The following is a 20,628-nucleotide window of genomic DNA, read 5'->3' on the forward strand; positions in this document are numbered from 1 at the left end:
TTGGTAATAATGAAATTTAATTCTTTTATTTCTGAGAAACTTTACTATGCCTTCGATTTTAAATACCTTGCTGTGTTGATTGGGACTCTGCACTTCCTGAGCTTGTGTGACTTTTTCTTTTTTTAAAGATTTTATTTATTTATCTTTAGAGGGGAAGGGAAGGAGAAAGGGAGAGAAATATCAATGTATGGTTGCCTTTCTTCTGTCCCCTGCCAGGAACTGGCCTGCAACCCAGGCATGGGCCCTGACTGGGAATTGAACCGTGATCATCTAGTTGAAGGCCCGCGCTCAATCCACTGAGCTACACCAGCCAGGGCGCATGACTTTTTCTTTCAGCAGGCTATGAATGTTTTTTGTCATTATGTCTTCAAACAGAGTTCCTATCCCTTGCCGATTTCTTTTATCCTTCTTGTATCTCTATGATGCAGATATTGTTACATTTTATGTTTTCCCATCCTTGTTCTTTTTAAGTCTTTTTTCTTTTTGTTACTCTGGTTGAGTGTTTTTTTCCTACTTTGTCTTTCAAATAGGCTGATTTGCTCCTTGTTTCATTTCAGATATTGCATTCATTATTTCCAACTAGTTCATATTCAAGGTTTCTATGTTCTTTTTCATGCTGATGTCCATTTAACTAAGGTCTTGGTAGTTCTCATTAAGTTCCTTGAGCATCCTTATATCTATGGTTTTATGTTTAGAAAAATGAACTATAAAACTTTGAACTATATGTCTGATAAATTGTTTACCTCAATTTAATTGGCTCATTTTCTGGGGATTCTTTAATTTCTTTCATTTGGATGTTATTTCTTTGTTTCCTCATTTTAGCTGACTCCTTTGGTTTGTTTCAACATATTAGGTGCATATCTGAGTTGACTGCATGTCTCAATGGGGTGGACTTATATGGTAGGAGTCCTGTGGGACTCAGTAGGGTAGCCTCCTTGATCTCCTGAGCTGGATGCTGTAAGAATGCACCTCGTGTGGTTTATGAGGGCTCTCCTGTTATATTTGCATTTTGATTTTTGTTGGTCCGTTCATTGGTGGGTTCTTCTTTCTGGTTGGCTGACTGAGAGTTTCAGCCTACACTATGTCATGTATGCTGTTGTAGCAATACTGAAAGAAGGAAGCAAATCAACACAAAATACTAAACCCACACAAGCAAAAAAAAAAAGAAAGAAAGATAGATAGATAGAAAACAACATCAGAATCGATGATAACAAAGCAAAGAAAAATAAAAGTTGAAAGATAAGTAGAATACTACAAGAAAAAGAAGAATATAATAAGGCCAAAGGAAAAAAAATTATTATGAGAGGATGGAGGAGTAACAATAAGGGTAAGAAATAGAAACAGGGAATTACTGCAAAATAACAAAGAATGAAAAAAATTAAAAATTGAAGAAAATGAAGGAACAAGGCATAATGGAGTAAGAAAGGGGAAGGGTAAAATATGATATTTGAAAGAAAAATAGATAAACATAATAAATAATTGAAGAAAAATAGAAAAATGATATAAACCTATGCAAAGGAAATATAATGAACATAATGAAAAAAATGCAAAGTGGAATTTGTCTCAGCAGGGTTTAGTGCTTGCCTGCTAAGTTCCCCCTCTGGGTATAACTCTGATGTTGTCTGAAGCTGGTGCAAACCAGTGCTAGATGCTGTCCAGTCTAGCTCTTGGCAGCCAGTTCAAAACTTCAAGTTATCTACAAAGGCTGTCTCTTTTGGGCTTGGCTATATCCAGGATAAGCCTCACTGCAGTGTTAAGTCTGGCTTGTTATCAGTGCAGGGCCCAGGGATGTGTCAACTATGGACCAAAGGCATTGCTGGAACGGCCTCCACCTGCCTCTGCTGGCGGTTCTGGCGTTAGTCTTAGTTTAGCTGGTGATCCATCTGTTTCTCAGAGGGCTTCTGGTGGAATCAAAAGTAGATGGCCCCTGGACATTCTGTGGGAGGGGCCATTCAAACTTCAGGGAAGATGGTGGGTGTGCTCCTTCATGTCTGCACCTCATGCCTTGCGTCTGCCCTGGATTATTTCCTTGCACTTAGCAGAGTGGAGCCACTAGTAAGACAGTGAGTGGAGCTTTCAGAGCCCAGAGTTTGGGTCTGTCAAAAACCAGGAGGGCATTCCTAGGCTCTCCTGTGAGGTAGAAGCGAAAGTCTAGTTCCAGGGAAAGTATATGGCCTGGCCTAAAGCCAATCTCTAATACCCTTGAGTCTGCCTATGTTGCTGTCTCACAGCAGGGATTAAAATTCCAGTTGGGGGAAAGTAAAAAATAAGAAAGTAAAAATAAAAAAAGATTTTAAAAAGAGGATTCAGGGTGAGTGAGCAAAGAATCCAGAGGGTGGGGTGAGTGGAATTAAGTCTACCTTAAGGAATATTTTAAATAAAATGTAAAGTGCTGTAAGCTTTAAAAAGTAAAACAGTTGAACATGTTGAAATTAAGAAATTCTATTGACCAAAAGTTAGAATTTAACAAAATAACAAACTGAAAACTGGAGAAATGCAACTGAGGAGAGTAATTATAGAAAGTATATAAAATTCTTATAAATAAATAGAAAAATAAACAGTTCTATAAATGAACAAACTTTTAAAATAAGCAATATTTATAGAACCTAAGTAATAAATAGAGATGTGAAGACATGTTCATTCTCCTTAGTAATCAGAAAATTACTAATTAATACTATAATGATCTAGCATGTTACACCCACTAGATTGACAAAAATTATGATTGATAGTACAAGTGTAGTGAGAATATGGATTGATGAGGACCTTCTTATGCTGCCAGCAGGGGTGTAAGTTTGAACAATCCTTTTGAAAAATAGTTTGGCATTAACTTTTAAGTATGGACATTTGTATTTCTTATGACTCGGCAATTCCACTTCTAGATTTATCACATAGAGAACTCTGGCACAGGTGTACCACAAGACACTTACAAGCACACTATATGTATAGCAGTATTCCTCTTAGTAACAAAAACCTAAGACAACCCAAGCATCTATCAGCAGGAGACTTACAAATAAACTATTAAATAATCATAGAAACAGATGTTAGATTACAGTGAAAAAAATTGACCTATAGTTTTATGAAACTGTATGAATGAGTTTTAAAAACTTGCTGAGTGAGATACATCATCCATCTATGTTTTTTAAAGCAAAGAAATAGTAAATACAAATTTTGGGCGGGTGTCACCTATGTTGGAAGGGTGGAACAGTGGGATGGAGGAGAGACATACCTACTGAGGCACCATTATTGATGATGCTTTATTTCCTAACTACATTGGGGGCTCCTAAGTGTCTCTTGGTTATGCTTTATCACCTGCATTAATATGTGTCAAATGTCACACGATTGAAGTCATTTTAGAGTATTCACCAAAGCTGCACACAAGAACAAAACTAAAGAAATCTGAAACAGAATATAATCTATGATATACTCACAATACACACTGTTATATTTCTTCCAAATTTGCAGTATAAATAACTGCCTTTCTATATGGTTTCATGGATGAAATTTCATCCACAAATACCAATACAATTTTAAATTTTTATCGGGGTAATAACACAACTGACTACTACCTTGAATGTTTTCTTTTGAGATGTACTTCCTGGTAATTAGTACTATCAAATCAGAAAGCTTAACTCAAGAGAGTGAAAGAAGAATGTTCACAATCCTTTAAAAATGGAATATGGTTTTTCAAGAGTGCTATAACTAACACTATTTTTAAAGGGCAGAATGAATGAAGGCTTTCAAAATGACATGTTGTGGCCTCTGGGATATTGTAATTATTTCCTGTAGCTGTAGCTATTTCCTAAAATAGCTGGAAGCAACTTAACTCTAATTTAACTGTTAAAAAAAGAAAACAATAAAATTTGGCTTATTCTAAAGATGTTAACACATTTTCATGAAAAGAAAACTATGAACAATACTTAGATTTAACCAGTGTACAATCAGGCACCATACACTTCTAAGTATTTTTTAACTTCCTTATTTTTCATGTATAGACTCCCATAGTTCTTAAGAATAAATTTCACTCAGTCTTACAATTCATTTGTTCTACAAGTGCTTAGCTCAACCTCTACTGATATTATGATTTGAATTATGTAAGTTCACTGCTAAAAAATATCTTGGGCTTTTTCCTGAATATGGCCACTTTCAGCTTCATGATGTCATTCTAAATCACTTTCCCTGACTTATAATTTAGCAATTCCTTTCTATCATTTATTTAGAAGCATGATTTATCTGATCTCAGGCTTGAGTACGTTTTCTAAACATAAAACCTAAGAAAAATGTAATAATGGATAAAACTATATTTTCCTGCATAAAAATTTAAAAGGGAGAATAGTAAGAGATAATCAACAATTTCTGATGTTAGCACTTACAAAATGATGTAACAACTCACAGAATGAAAACTGGATGAAACTAGATGAAGAGATATTTTAAGGGGAAGTAATGACTTCAGTTTGAGTGAGAAATATTTCAGAGACAAACAAAAAGATATGACCTGATAATCAAAACTAAACTCTAAGCTGAAGCAAAAAATTTTGGAGGCAAGAAGATAGGTGAAATTCTAGATGTGGAAGAGTTTTTCCAGAGAAAAGTTAAAACTGAGAGGAGATCTAAAGAGAACTGTGATGAGCACAGACAGATTTTTTTCATGTTTCATTCAGGCATACAATATTATATTAGTTTCAGATATACAATATAGTGATTTGATGTTTATAGTTTTAAAGGTTGGTGTCTTAGTCCTGCAACACTGATAGTTTGATTTAGTAGGTCCAGCTGAAACACAAAAACTTGCATTTTATCAAGTTACTCTTTCTCTCTGGACCATACCTTAAGAGAACCTCAATGACCAGGAAAGACTACTCTTTTGTTTCTTTGTGTTTCAATTGTTTGTATGCATGTATTGCGTCTCACCTTATTTTTAAAGTAGCTCCATACATTTTTATTACATGAATGAGTCGTGAGTGAAGATGACACAAAAGGGTTGCAAGTATTTTCAACTGTAAAAGAAAGAACCATGTGAAAGAAAATTATACCTAACTATATACTTAAAATAGCTAATTTTAGTTCAGCATAACTGCAACTGCCAAAAAACAATACTATAAAACACATACATTTTCTTTATAAATGTTATTTCTTTGAGTTATGAGAGTATCTTTGAATTTACACTTTGCCTTGTGCTTTGCAGATATTCTGCATTTTACAAATTGAGGACTTGTGGTAACTCTGAACTGAGCAAGTCAATTAGCACATTTTTCAATAGCATTTACTTGCTTTATGTGTGTGTGTCATTATTTTGATAATTCTCACAATATTTCATACTTTTTCATTACTATATTTGTTATGGTGCTCTGTGATCAGTGATCTTTGATGTTGCTATTGTAATGGTTTGGGGCACTATGAATGGTGCCCATGTAAGATAGCAAACAGTTGACAAATGCTGTGTGTGCTCCACTGACTAGCCATTTCTTTCTCTCCTCAGGCACCCCTGTTCCCTGAGACACAAAACTATTGAAATCAGGCCACTTAGTAAGCCTGCAGTGTCCTGTAGGTGTTCAAACAAAACAGTTGTGCATCTCCCACTTGAAATCAAAAGCTGGATATCATTAAGCTTAGTGAGAGAAATAGTGATTGGCTGAGATAGTCAAAATCTAGGTCCCTTACACCAAAGAGTTAAGTTGTGAATGCAAAAAAAAAAATTCTTGTGTAAAATTAAAAGTGCTCCTCCAGTGAACACATAAATCATAAGAAAGCAAAACAGCCTTATAGCTGAAAGGGGAGGAAGTTTTAGAGCTCCGCACAGAAGATCTAACCAGGCACACCATTCTCTTAAGCCAAAGCATAAACCAGAACAAGGCCCTAACTCTCTTCAATTCTAAGAACAGTGAGGAAGCTGTACAAATAAATTTGAAGTTAGCAAAATTTGGTTTATAAGTTATAAAGGAAGGAACTCTCTCTGTAACATAAAAGTGCAATAGGAAAGAGCAAGTGCTAATGTACAAGCTACAGCAAGTTATCCTGATGATCTAGCTGAGATAATAATTGCAGGTTGCTACAATGAACAACAGATTCTTAGTGTAGATGAAACATCTTTCTGTTGGAAGAAAATTCCACCTACAACTTTCGTAGCTAGGGAGGAGAAGTCAATACGTGGCTTCAAAGATTTAAAGGACAGGTCGACTCTTTTGTTAGGGTCTAATGTAGCTAGTAACTTTGAGGTAAGGCCAAAGCTCATTTATCATTTTGAAAATTTTGGAACCCTTAAGAATCTTACTAAATCTACTCTGCCTGTGCTCTATAAATGGGGCAACAAAGCCTGGATGACAGCACATTCATTTGTAACATGGTCTGCTGAGTATTTTTAAGCCCATTGTACCGATTAGGGGGAAAAAAAGGTTTCTTTCAAAATATTACTGTTCATTGACAATACACCGGGTCACCCAAAAACTCTATTGGAGAATCACAGTGAGATTAATGTTATTTTCATGCCTGAAAACAGGTCTATTCTAAAGCTCATGTATCTAGGAGTAATTTTGAATTTCAAGATTTATTATTTAAGGAATACATTTCATATTTCATAAGGGTACAGCTACCATAAATAGTGATTTCTCTGAGGATTTGAACAAAGTAAGTTGAAAACTTTCTGAAAAGGATCATCACTTTAGATGCCATTACGGAAATTCATGGTGGTCTGAACCCTTCAGGTTTCCATATGGGCTCCAGCCATGGCTGAGAGCAGCTGGACAACTCAGGACCAGGCACTCCGGCAGCAGTTCCTGCACACCTGACTGCCAGTACGCAGACAAGGGGACCTCTGCCACCCAGTGGGGGGAGGTTCCGAGGGGGTTAATGATCTACAAGTGCTTTTTCAAGGGAGCTGATAAAGAACTTTCCCTCCAAAATTATTACTACACTCTTAAATATGAGAGAAGTGAAACAGAAAATGTCAAACACATCTCTATATCAGATCATTGGCAACATTCTTATCATCCCTCAAGCCACCATCTGGCCAGAAATAAAAGGAAGAAACATGCAGTATCACTCTATCTCTGGAAAAGAAGAAGAATTAGGACTATATCTGAACATTATAACTCTATCTAAATAGAAATTAGCTGGAAAGAGCAAGGGTGCTGAGGCAGGGGTTGTGACAGAACATGGTACTTATGAGAACAGGTAGATGCTAAAGCTAGATACCAATAGACTGTACACCTAATTAGTTTTTAAATATTAAAACTTCATTTTTTCTTATGTAGAATGATCTGGACTATAATTAGATTTTCTCTTGAATTCCTAATCTGCAGCACTTTTAGACAAGAAAATCCTGGGCTTCATCTATAAGAGCAACCTGCTAATCAGATGACCACACCAGTCACCTAAACTCTGGACCACAGTCACCTTTCATTCTGCTTTTACTCACAAATCAACTCAAAATTTTGAAAAATTCTTTCCATCCACTTTACGATCATTATAGAAATGCTTTTTACAGAGCTTTACTTTAGTATTTTATAATGAAGATTTTTGTACAAATATTTCTTATACCCTCCAATGCATGTTGCACATAATAAAAATATTTGTATTAAAATTAGGTGAAATTGAGCACAAATTATAATTTTGTCAATTTTATTTTACTGTTTCATTTTTTTATATGAGGGGGACTCCCCAAAACAAGAATTATCCTCTGGAGGGTAGACTCCTTGTACTGCAGGCTTCTCTCACTACGTGAGTGTTCTAGGAATGCTTCTGTGCCAGTGTACTGGCTGGCGTTGTTGTGAGAGGCTATGTCTGACTTCAATGAAAAATTTTTTTGGATTATTCTTTCAACATGTTTGCCCATTTCATGATGGGCAACTTGTCCACACCACACTGAGTATTAAGCAATTTTTTACCAAAAATCAGCATAACCCCAGTCACCCTCCTTATTCACCTGACCTTGACATAAGCAACTTTTTTTTTGTTTCCCCAGATGAAATAAAGTCCTCACAGGAAAATGTATTGCCATTGTGAAAGAAGTGACACAAAGAATGGCAGAAGAACTAAAAGGCATGAAAAATGATGAATTCAAAAATCCATTTTGTGCCATGGAAAAAATCTTAATAGGTGTATTATATCTAAGAGTACTTAGAAGGTAACTGAAGTTTAAACATGTAAGAATAAATACACATTTATAATAAAAAATTCCATTTTCAGGTGACCCTCTCATATTTTAAATGAAATATTATGCAACTCATTATTTCTTTTGATATCTATGAAATATAACATAGAAATTATATATGTATTATAATATTACTTTGCAATAATATACAGTGCTTTCAATTGTTTTAAGAAATTTTAATTGATAAAGGAACAAAGTATAGGGAATTAAAATTTGTTTTTATTTAACATGTCAGTGGGTTAATATTTCATTTCTCAGCTTTTCACCAAAAGAATGAATGTCTTGGGTTTTTTGGTCTTTGGTTTTTAAAAGTTACTGCTTCATAAAATTGGTGTTAATTCATAATTTTTAGAAAGTTTCTTTTTTGTTGAATTAAATTCCTATAGAAAGAAAAAAGTTTTCAACTAAAATTATTTGAAACAATTTCACTTGCTCATTTCCATCTTTTTTTTTTTGCTCATTTCCATCTTATTTCCATCTTATCTACTCAATGATTTGGAGCCAGTGTCATTTTTTTTTGTTAGTGTTGCCATCTTGACCTTAAACATTTAACCTCCTGAACTGTGAGAAAATATTTTGAAAGCCACAAAAAATTCATAATTCATGGGTAGAGACCAAGTATCAACATTAACAGGAGTTTGGAAGAAGTTGGTTCTAGACCTCATGAATTCATGGATGACTGTGAGGGGTCTGAGCCTTCAGGGACCAGATGTGGTGGAAATAGCAAGAGTACTAGAATTTGTAAGTGGAGCCTTAAGATGTGCAGACTCCTGCAATCTCAGGATAAAACTTGAGAGAATGACCGGTTGCTGTATGGATGAGCAGAAAAAGTGGTTTCTTGAGATGGAATCTACTCTTGGTGAAGAAGCTATGAAGATTGTTGAAATGACAACAAATTTGGAATATTACATACAAGTGACAACAGATTTAGAATATTATATAAACAGTCAATAAAGCAAAGGGAAAGGCTGAGAGGAACTGTTTCCAATGTTTAAAGAAGCCCTAGTGCCAGTAGAATGCTGTCAAACAGCATTGCATGCTACACAGAAATCATTCACACAAGGAAGAGTCAACCATTAAGACAAACTTCACTGTTGTCTCTTTTTAAGAAATTGCCACAGCCTCCCCAACTTTAGCAGCAACCACCTGGATCAGTCAATGGCCATTAATATTGAAGCAAGATCTTCCACCAGCAAAAATTATTACAAATTGCTGAAGGTTCAGTAAGTCGATCGTTAGTATTTTTTAGCATTAAAATATTTTAACGAAGGTGTGTACACTTTTTAGACATAATACTATTGCACACTTAATAGGCTATGGCATATTAAGTGTAACACAACTTTTGTATGCACTTGGAAATGAAAAAAATGTGTGACTCACGTTATTACAATATTCACCTGATTTTGATGGTCCAGAACTCAACCTCTCATATCACTGAGGGATGCCTGTATTGTGAGAAATGTGTGCCCAGTTCATGAAGAACAATTCTGAAAACACAACTGATGAAAGCACAATTATTTACTCAGATGATTTATAGTAGAATCACATATCTAGGTTATTAAGTTATCCATTCCTCTAATTTTGGTGGATCTAAACCACTCCTGAATAATCTAGCAGAAAGAATCTACTCTAAAAGATAATGCCCAACTGCTGTTATTAAAGAGTATACCACTCTACTTTGATTGTTAGCTTGAAATTTGAGATTTGCATGTATTCATTTTACAGAGACAAATACTTCAGTTAATAAAGATCATGGTATTAGCAAAGTTTAATCTTTTCATGTCACAAATTTGAGTTTCCTTAATAAAAATATACATTCATGATTATCATTTCTGTGCTGTTAACATCAATAATATTAAAGAAATACAATGACGAGCTGTAACAGACATGAAATTCATAGCCAAGTAATAAGAAGTCATGCTGAGAATAATATATAAATAAAGACTAGAGGAAATAGAGCTAGATTTTTCATTTTGCTAATAAAAGTTTCTAAAATCCAGTGTATTTTAGGAAGTCTTTGATTGAAACATTCAACATAATGAAGGACACCTTTTCTTTCTTATTTTTAACCTTGTTCCACAATATGATGAGGACAAGGAGATACTTAGTAAAAATAAGGGGCAGTAAACTCAGAACAGATTGAGGTAAATAATGCCTTATGCATTTGTATAGTCAACCTGTGAAATTCATTGACCGAGGAGGTCACTGAGTCAAATACAATGGTTGCATTTAAAAAACAGTTGGGTAATTTTATGACCAATAATAGCTTTGGGAGCTCTGCTCAGCAAGCAGAGCTAATGATGAGGGTAATCAAGTTTCTTATTTCAAGAGGTAAGTTATTGATGGAGATTTTGTCCAGTTCCGTGCCTTACTTTTGTCCTCTGGACATTTCTCATAAACACTCCGTTTTAGGGAGGTGCAGCAGTGAACTCGGGTGTTGTTACTCAGGACATTTAGGCTGAAGTTTCTGAAGCCTGCATACTCTCACTTTTGTCTGAAGTGTCCACCCCTGTGAGATAAAAACAGTGAAAACTGGTTTGGGAAATAGTATAATAGAATACATATTTTTAAGGTCCCTTTTCAATGTTCATAACTTTCTTCTTTCTTTTTTCTTCCTTTCTACTTTTTCTTTCACTTTTATTTCTCTTTCCTCCTTTTCCCATCTTTTCTTTTTTAAAATCTTCCTTTGTATTTATTTATTTGAGAAATCTAACTATGATTACATAGTTCGATGTAACTAACTCATTCTCCTTTCCAGGCAATCCCCACCTGGTAAATTCTGATTTTAATATTCTAATATTTAATCATTATTCAAATGTATAACTAAAAGAAGAGATCTATTCCAAATCCTTTCATAAACTATAGATACATTATTTAGTAGTTTAGTCATATTTTAATTTATTGGAGGAGCTTGAAGCAGATTGTACTTGCACTTTCATAATATTGGGACATTTTTCCTCAAAATACTGATGTTTTCTTTCTCAAAAATTCTGGTACATTTTCTTCAAGAAATGAATAAACAAACATTTAGACCAAGAAATATGTAGTCTGGTAATTTATGTCAGATGTATGGGACCTAATGAATTTTGTACTAATTTCCTGAAGTTAGAGGAACCAGATCATACAAATACCTGCTGGGAACTTAGTTATGTTTTCAAGCAAAGGTAAAGGTTTTCACACACGATTCATAAGAATTCTAACCATCAGCATGACCACAATTGTGAAGGTCTAGAAAACTTCTGCAAACTGCGGGTGTGCCAAAAATTGTGTTCCTTACACTGTTTTTCAGGGAACTTCTTACCTTTGAGAGACAGGTAACTTTGGGGAACTTTTACCTTGGTTTACATTGGTTGAGCAAAGCTGATTTCTGTTCCAAAGGCACCATTTCTCTGACTGACACTGAGTTGTCTAGCTTGGTAAGAGAATGAAAGGAGAAATGAAAGGTCCTTTTCTTCTCTCTCTGCAACATGCTCACATGCAGATTCAAAATATGAGAAAAATTGTTGTTGCTTCATAAAACATTAACCAATCCACACATGTGTATATCAAGAACAAGTTTAATATACCTATTATTGACTTTAAAGTTGAAATGTCTAGGAAAAAAATACAACACAATAAAATGAATGTTGTATCTAGTATTTTACCTTATATATTCTCAAATATACATTATTATTAATATCTCTCATTATTGTATCATGTCTCTCACTAAGTGAGACTGTATTATTCATAGTGAAAGCCACTTTATCAGGTCCACATGAAATTCCTAAAGTGATTTAACTTCTGCTCTCTTCTGTAGAGAGTTTCCAGAGACACACCATGAGGAACTATGGCACAGCTATGAATCAGTTTAGTGGAACCTATGTTTAATGAATGCCTACTCCAAAGATCCAAGTTCTATTTTTTTGGTAATTAATACAAGAAATTATTTTAATTTTTTACTATATTTTTATCAGTTCATGATATATGTTATAACATTTAAAATTGTTTCTCATAAAGCAAAAGTCAGTTTTCTCACTAAAGTTGAGTGTAAAATTTAAGGAAAGTATTCATTTCAGTGCTATTAGAAATTTTCTCAATTTTCTTCAGTTTTTTAAGTAAATTTTTTAAGAATTGTAGCTAATAAACAAAATAAAATATGATTAAAAAAAAGAGCCCTGGCTGGTGCAGCTCAGTGGATTGAGCCTTGACCTGTGAACTGAAAGGTCGCCGGTTCAAGTGCCTCAGTTGCAGGCTGTCTGCAGATGGAGTGTGGGGAAGTAGGTCAGTGCTTCTCTCACACATCAATATTTTTCTCCTGCTCATTCTCCTTCCCTTCCCCTCTCTCAAATCAACCAGTTAATTAACTAATTAATTAAATCTTTAGAAAATGGGTAAGCAAGACTTACTAACCCAGTAGTGAAAAGGAAATGAAAATGAACTAAAATATAGTGGTCTGTATTTAAATCTTTATTTTGTATGTATGTATATATGTATGTATTTATTTTTAGATCAAGTGAAATTTATTGGTTTATTTTAAAACTGATTTTTTCTTTTTTAAATATATTTTATTTAATTATTGTTCAAGTACAGTTTTCTGTCTTTTACTCCCAGCCCAGCCCAACCCCCTACCCCCAGTGCTCCTCACCTCCTTCCCATTTCCACCCCTCTTAGTTTTTGTCCCTGTGTCCTTTATACTTGTTCCTATGAAACCTTCCCCTTTTCCCCTGAAATCCCCTCCCATCTCCCCTCTGGTCCCTGTCTGTATGTTCTCTATTTCAGTGTCTTTGGTTATATTTTGCTTGCTTGTTTGTTTTGTTGTTTAGGTTCCTCTTAAAACTAAGATCATATGGTATTTGTCTTTCACCATCTGGCTTATTTCACTCGGCATAATGCTTTCCAGTTCCATCCATGCTGTTGCAAAAGGTAGGATCTCCTTCTTTCTTTCTGCTGCATAGAATTCCATTATGTAAATATACCATAGTTTTTGGATCCACTCATTTACTGATGGGCACCTAGGTTGCTTCCAACTCTTGGCTATTGTACATTGTGCTTCTGTGAACACTGGGGTGCATAAGTTCTTTTGGATTGGTGTTTCAGGGTTCTTAGGATATAATCCCAGCAGTGGGATTACTGGGTCAAAAGGCAGATTCATTTTTAGTTTTCTGAGAAAACTCCATACTGTTTTCCACAATGATTGTACCAGTCTGCAATCCCACCAACAGTGAACTAGGGTCCTCTTTTCCCCACAACCTCTCCAGCACTTGTTGTTTGTTGCTTTGCTTATGATAGCCACTTTGGCCAGTGTAAAGTGGTATCCCACTGTGGCTTTAATTTGCATCTCTCTGATCGCTAGCAATACTGAGCATCTTTTCATATGTCTCTGGATCCTCTGTATGTCCTCCTTGGAGAAGTGTCTGTTCAAGTTCTTCACCCACTTTGTACATTTCCCCGCTATTCCTCCCCTCATCCTGCCCACTGAAAACCCTCCATGTCATGTCCATTTCTCTGATTCTGTTCCTGTTCTAGTTGTTTGCTTAGTTTTTGTTTTTGCTGTTTGTCTTTTCTTTTAGGTTCCTTTGTTGATAGTTGTGAGTTTGTTGTCATTTTACTGTTCATATTTTTTATCTTCTTTTTCTTAGATAAGTCCCTTTAACATTTCATATAATAATGGCTTAATGGTGATGAATTCCTTTAACTTGACCTTATCTGGGAAGCACTTTATCAGCCCTTCAACTCTAAATGGAAGCTTTGCTGGATAGAGTAATCTTGGATGTAGGTCCTTGCCTTCTCTCCAGTCCCTTTTTGCCTGCAAGTTTTCTTTTGAGAAATTAGCTGCTAGTCTTATGGGCACTCTGTTGTAGATAACTTTTTCCTCTTGCTTCTTTTAAGATTCTCTCTTTATTTTTAATCTTGGGTAAGTTAATGATGATGTGCCTTGGTATGTTCCTCTTTGGGTCCAGCTTCTTTGGGACTCTCTGGGCTTCCTGGGCTTTCTGGAAATCTATTTCCTTCACCATATTGGGGAAGTTCTCCTTCATTATTTGTTCAAATAAGTTTTCAATTTCTTGCTGTTGTTCTTCTCATTCTGGCACCCCTATAATTTGAATACTGGAATGTAGCAGGTTGTCCCAGAGGTTTGTAAGTCTCTCTTTACTTTTTTGAATTCTTGTCTCTTCATTCTGTTCCAGCTGGATGTTTATTTCTTTCTTTTGTTCCAAATCATTGCTTTGAGTCCTGGTTTTCTTCCTGCCACTGTTGGTTCCCTGAATATTTTGCTTTATTTCATTTTGGGTATGTTTCATTTGTTTTTTCATTTTTAGACCAAGCTTAATCATTTCTGTGAGTTTTTGAATTACTGGGGCTTTAAATTCTCCATCAGATAGGTTGGCTGTCTTCTCATCACTTAGCTCTCTTTCTGAAACTTTGCTTTGTTCTTTCATTTGGGCCATATTTCTTTGCTTGGTGCACTGGTCTGGTTGTTCTGGTTGACTGTTTTTTTCATTCCTTGGTTGTTGGAGTTCCATGTAGTTTGATTTTCTGGCACTTCTGGTTGTTTATTGATTTTAGATTGATTGTTATCCTCCTTTTGGTTGTGGGAGGAAGCGAAGGGATTCTATGTATGCCTCCATCTTGGCTGTAAATCTGCATTTAAATCTTACTCATATTTCTTCAACTTCAATACTCTTTAAATCACCTGTAGTTTCTACAATAAAACTAGAAAATTGCTAAGCAACATTGAAGCAGAACTACTGAGGTCAAGTTCATTCCATAAATGTTAGTGTACAAATAACTCTTGGAAAAATATATTTATTAATTAGTATGTGGCCTTCATTGTCTTTGTTGTGTGACTTTGTTGCCTGGATTAAATGATTTGTTGTTAATGGGGCTATAAGTCAAGCATGGCTTATTTTCTAGTAGATCTCTATTTGAAAATGTGTTCATAATTTTCTCCTTATAATAAAAAGAAAACCACCATCACCACCACTACCAATCCCAACACCTACTGCTGAGGATAATAACACATGTTCTGAGTATGTGCTATGTTCCAGGTACTGTTATAATTACTATTCATGTATTAACTCATTTCATGATCAAAGAACCCCTGTATTTAGGCACTAACACATTTAGGGATAATTGAAAGGATAGGTAGAGAGCAGCCACATGGAAACTACGTATTTAACAAACATGCAGTTGATGATACATAATTAAAATATAAATATAGACCAATCTGGTCTATCAAAGAGCAGCAGGGATGAAGCAAGAAACAACTTCTTTTTATTCTGCCTCAGAGTTAGGTTGGGATACTTTAAAAGCAAAATTTAAGAAATATTCTGAGACTGACTAATGTTATTTAGTAGGGTAGTCTTACTAATATCTGTACATACTCGTATATGTACTTTCTGGGGAATAATTGCATTTCCTCCAGCATTGTCCAAATCATGGGTTTTTTTCCTATAAGAAACAAATAGCTCCTCTTATTGTGGGAAGACAGATATTTGAGAGTGGCAAATCTCAGTGTGGGAGCCAAGTGGAACCATGATAGCAGCCTCTGTGTGACAGGCTGCTGAAGGCCCACGCGTGGCTGCGAAGCACGCAGACTTGGTCCAGAAATGGAAATGCAGACACAATCATAACAAACCCCATGAATCTACATGTGGCATTATAGTGAATAAACCTGATAAAATGAGAAGGTCTCAAAGGGACTTTTGTGCAGAGTTTGGACTGACTGAAAGGATAATAACTGAAGAGAAAAACTGCAGAAAAATTAAAAAATATTATTTAAAATGAAAAATATAAAGAAAAGGAAATATACTGCATAATCACTGGGTGACAAAAACATAAAACAAGAATCTATAGAACGAGCATGTGCAGTCAGCATTGCTAATACTTAGCAAGTAATATGTGTAAGGCACTGTGCTAAGAGCGTCACACAGATTATTTTACTCAGTTCTGTGAAAAAGGCATTACTGGTAGTCATATAAAGCAAACAATGAGCACAGTGGTAATTTGTCCAACACCAAACTCCTTGCAAGGAGATAGCCCCAGAATTGAACCCAGTGGTCCAGGCTTAGAGACCATGTTCATAACTGGCAGGTGTGAACTTCACCACATACATATGTAGACACACACACACAGGAAGAAAAAAATAGAACAGCATAAATGTGATTAAAAAGTAAAGTTTATCCAGGGCCCTGTCTACGTCTAAGGAACATTTGTCAACTCCTTGTCATCACTAACTTACAACTGCACCTTTCCAAAAGGAGTGAAAATGGCTTTCTGAGGGTGCCGGGGTGGATGACAATAAACCCACGTAGAATTTAGTTATTGGCAATGCTTTCAGTATAGTACACTTAATGATTTAGTGTCCAACTTTGGGAAATGTACACTAAAAATGGTTAAAAATGTCCAAGTAGAAAATATTATAACTTGGTCAAGATTTGGTGTAGCCTATCACTTATGTGCTCTCCCACCCTCGGCCTCCCTAAGTCAGAAGAAATCAGAGCAGTTGGATTCAGACAGTGAGAGCCATGCAGCACCATTGTTTCAGTCTGACATTTGAAGTTCACAGATAAGATGAACATTTTCCTGATAAAACCAGTAATTTTGAAAACTTTTATTTCGATGATAAAATTTAGAACCATTAAACAAATGGCACATGCTTTTTTGAAAGGTTACACAATCCTCATGTCATCTTCTCAGGAAAAACAAGCATTCGAAAACTTCACAATTAGTAAGAATTTTACAAAATAAATATCCCTAATAAGAAAGGAAAATTATATTTTTGCTGCATTTCCTGATTCAAATGTATATTAAATTACTTACAAAATGCTAGTGCCATTTAAGCGATGATTCATTCCCCATTTTGATTCTACACAAGCAAAATTTTTAGGGGGGTGGTTATTTTTCTCTTTTCATCTGATTTATCTTGTTCATTTTTACATAGTAAATAAAAGCCTCTGCAAGATTTTTTAGGTGTCTTTTCAGAAAGAAGATATCATTTTATGAGCTTCTGAGAGGAGGAATAAATGTCCTGCTACCTGATTTTTCGTTGGAAAATGCCCAGTTTAGTGATACACTTTCTCATTTTCCTCATGAAAGTTTTATTGAGAGTTTGGTCTATAATAGGCCTTGGAGATACAGGGTGAGTAAGACAAATGTGTTCTCCTCACTCACTGAGTTGATATTTTAGCCAGGGAACTATATCTTGAGCGAGTGTGTATGCAGATGGTGTTTATTACAAGTGTAGAAGATAGCCTAAAGAGGACAACCCATTTTTTTAGCAGTGGAGACTGATCTAGACTGATCAGTAGGGTGAGGTGTCACAAGTTAAGCCAGGCTTTTCTAAGAAGAAATGTTCAGTGTAACACTATGGAGGGTAAGTACCCAAGTGCAGGAAGGTCAGGCCGCAGTCACGGTCTCATGTGCAAAGATTAAGAAGGTTGCAAGAGCCCAAGAGGTGAATGGAGAGCAGAAAGGAGGGGAAGCATTGCTGGTGGAGAGCCATCGTCTCGCATGCAGTTGCCAGTAATCCTAAAGTAAAACATAAAAAAACTGATCTTTGATTTAAAGACCCCTGAAAACCCCTGCCAGCAACAGTGATCTTAAAATCCTAAACTGTTGGTTAATTGCCTGAAGAAAAAAAAAATGTTTCCTCCTAGCCCCACTGCCCTTTTACCATTAATCAATCTAGTGTCAAACTAGGGGGAAAGGGAGAAATTTGGATGCTAACTGTATTGTGGTTTTGTAGGAGTCAACTTATATATAATACTTCAAGAAACCTCAGAAATCACGTACTTTTCACATTGCAGACTGGTAGACATATTTCTTATAGCAAAATAGATTAAAATTAAAAGGCTAAAACCTGAAATGAGGACAAGCTTACTAGCATGCCAGTTGCTTGCGTTTAGAAATAGTACCACTAAGTGCAGAGCAGCTTGAAGAAATATAGTTCCTTAAATTAGGGTGCACCAGGAGACTTCAAGATTTTAGTTTTTTCTTCCATTAAAGAATGTCTACATGATGAACGCAGAAAATAATCTTACCACAAAACTAGCTGGACCTTCCCTTTCATCCTGAGAGGATAACAGGTAACTGAGCTGATCTGCTTTGCCAAACAAAACGTGCTTGAGTTCTTATTCAGTCATAGATATCGTTCCAAGTAAATCCAAAACTTCTTGAAGCTGGGTACTGGGTAAGACAAGGAACATATAAAAACTGACTTATTTTTTAAAAAAACTCATTGAATACTTTTCATATATTGGTCACTTCTAGGGGATATGGAAGATAGATAAGAGACAGTTTCAATGCCCAGGAAATTTTGGATAAGACTTACATTTTCTACATGTGAAACATAAGAGACAGCAGGATATAACAGATACCATGTCAAAATGCTATATAAAATTAGAAAAGGGAACACTCAATGGAAATGGAAAATGAGATACCGAAGCCTCACTGGAAAAGAGGCCTCTGAAACACCTTAAAGAATGAACTGCAGCATTAATAATAATGTTAAAACAATGTGAAATCTGTCTGTGTTGACTACCACATGTTGCGTTTTACGTAAACTTTGTCATTTATTTCACCCAAGAATTCTTTGAAATAGCATTTTATCCCCATTTTACTGATGAAGAAACAGAGGATCAAAGAAATAAAGCCTGTCCTAGCTCAATAACCAGTCCATTAGAATGCAAGCATGTCTTACCACGAAGCCTGTTCCATAGTTTATTTTGCCTCTCAGGGGGAGGATCAAGAAAGAAAGGAAGAAAGGAAGAAAGGAAGAAAGAAAGAAGGAAGGAAGGAAGGAAGGAAGGAAAGGGAAGGAACCAAAGCATATCCTGAAATCCCAGGCATTCGATTGTCAAGGCAGGATGCAGAAAAGAAAGCAAAATTTGAAAGACCAGGATTTTGGGAGGCAAGGTAGGGTACCTTAACAACTCTATAAACAAGCTAAGGCTACATTTTAGAGGGTCTTTATGACAAGCAAAGCAATGTGAACTATATTTGATACAGCACAGAGAATGTTTAAAAACCCCTGATTACAGGAGTGGTGTGATGAAAGTAGGACTCACTAGAATTAGTCTGGCTGTGATAGGAAAGGGGTTTTATTAGAGCAGAGAATAGAGAGAATACTTCAGCAGTCCAGGAGACTGATACCCAGAGTCTGAGCTTGGGGTAGCAGCAGAGGGAGTAGAAAGAGAAAATATACACAACAGAGAAAAAATAAAAGGAGGAAATGGCAGTGAGAAGCTCTGAAAGGTTTGTAATTTGGGAATCCATTGTTTGCAACGTTTTGGGACACATAAAATGTTTCTAAACAAAACCAACAAACAAGATTCCACAGTTTTTCTTCCCATCTAAAGATTTTTAGTTCACGGAGTCGTCCCCTTTTAATTTATTGGGGGGGAAATGTCCACTGCTGTGCATCCTGGGCTTGTGCTGGTCTCCCTCATTAATGCTCCAGCCTTTGCGCCTCACATCTTCAGATGGATGGCTTTTTTCACTATATATCATCACCATGACAGCACAGGGATGATCTACTACCGCAAGCTCTGTAGCCCTGATGATGTGGATGGTAGTAATAACACAGCCCATTCAGGGGAGCAAAAGGCAGTGTTTGTTGTTGTTTTTTTTTTTTCTTAAAGGTAAACTGGAAAGGTGGAGAGTGAAAATATGAACAAAAAAATTAAATACTGCCTTTTCAAAGATTTAAAATAGCTACAGCAATATTGGCAAGAGGCAATGTGATAAGGCAAAGAGTGTGGAGAAATAGAATGCTGTGGATAATACTGATATTTGTCCTGGGAATCACAGACATAGAAATCAATTTTAAGATTAAAAAATTGAATTGGTAATTTTTGACCCACACTGTGATTGAATTATGTGGCTCATGGATCTTAATTAGAACTGCATGCCCATCAAGCAAAAAACCTTGCATGTGTAGGAAGCAAAAATATCACTTAAATGCTTTTTACAAATAAAATACACTAAATTCGACATGGAAAAATTATTTTTTCTGAGAATTTTACTACTTGCAGTGTTTATTTTTCAGACCATCAGAAAATTTCAAGTTCTGATGGATAATTTAAATATATTATTGCTGCATACGTGTTTAACTCTAGTCAGGAAAATTTACAATGCTAAGGGTCTTAGTTTTTGTATTTAAAACACGGACAAATGTGAGATTAATATTTTTAAATAAAGGCTATGCTTTGAATCGGGCTCCCTACGTATCTCCTACACTGATTCAGTCTTTCCCTTAGCTAAACCTGGTGGATCACTTTATTTTCAGATTTACAGCTGTGGTTTGTGAAGAGTTTTTGTTTCCTTCCCTTATATACAGATCGATTCCCCCTGGGTGCTGGTATCTTAATCATATAATCATTTGGGTTGGAAGGACCTACACTGGGGCACTAATCTGTCCCCATGAACCACAGAAAGATTGATTTTATTATTACTAAGCCATTCCCGATCAGTGGGTGTGGGGTTTCAGCCTGGAATCTCTC

The 20,628-nt window shown here is 35.7% G+C and overlaps 1 pseudogene; it reads left to right on the plus strand.

The window, feature by feature from the left end:
- The first annotated feature begins 6,719 nt into the window (after positions 1 to 6,719).
- Positions 6,720 to 7,225, plus strand: LOC118977147 (D-aminoacyl-tRNA deacylase 2-like; annotated as a pseudogene).
- Positions 7,226 to 20,628: the final 13,403 nt, after the last annotated feature.

The sequence above is a fragment of the Sturnira hondurensis genome, unplaced genomic scaffold (genome assembly GCF_014824575.4).
Source record: "Sturnira hondurensis isolate 20B ecotype Veracruz unplaced genomic scaffold, ASM1482457v3 Scaffold0021214, whole genome shotgun sequence".
Lineage (NCBI taxonomy): Eukaryota > Metazoa > Chordata > Mammalia > Chiroptera > Phyllostomidae > Sturnira > Sturnira hondurensis.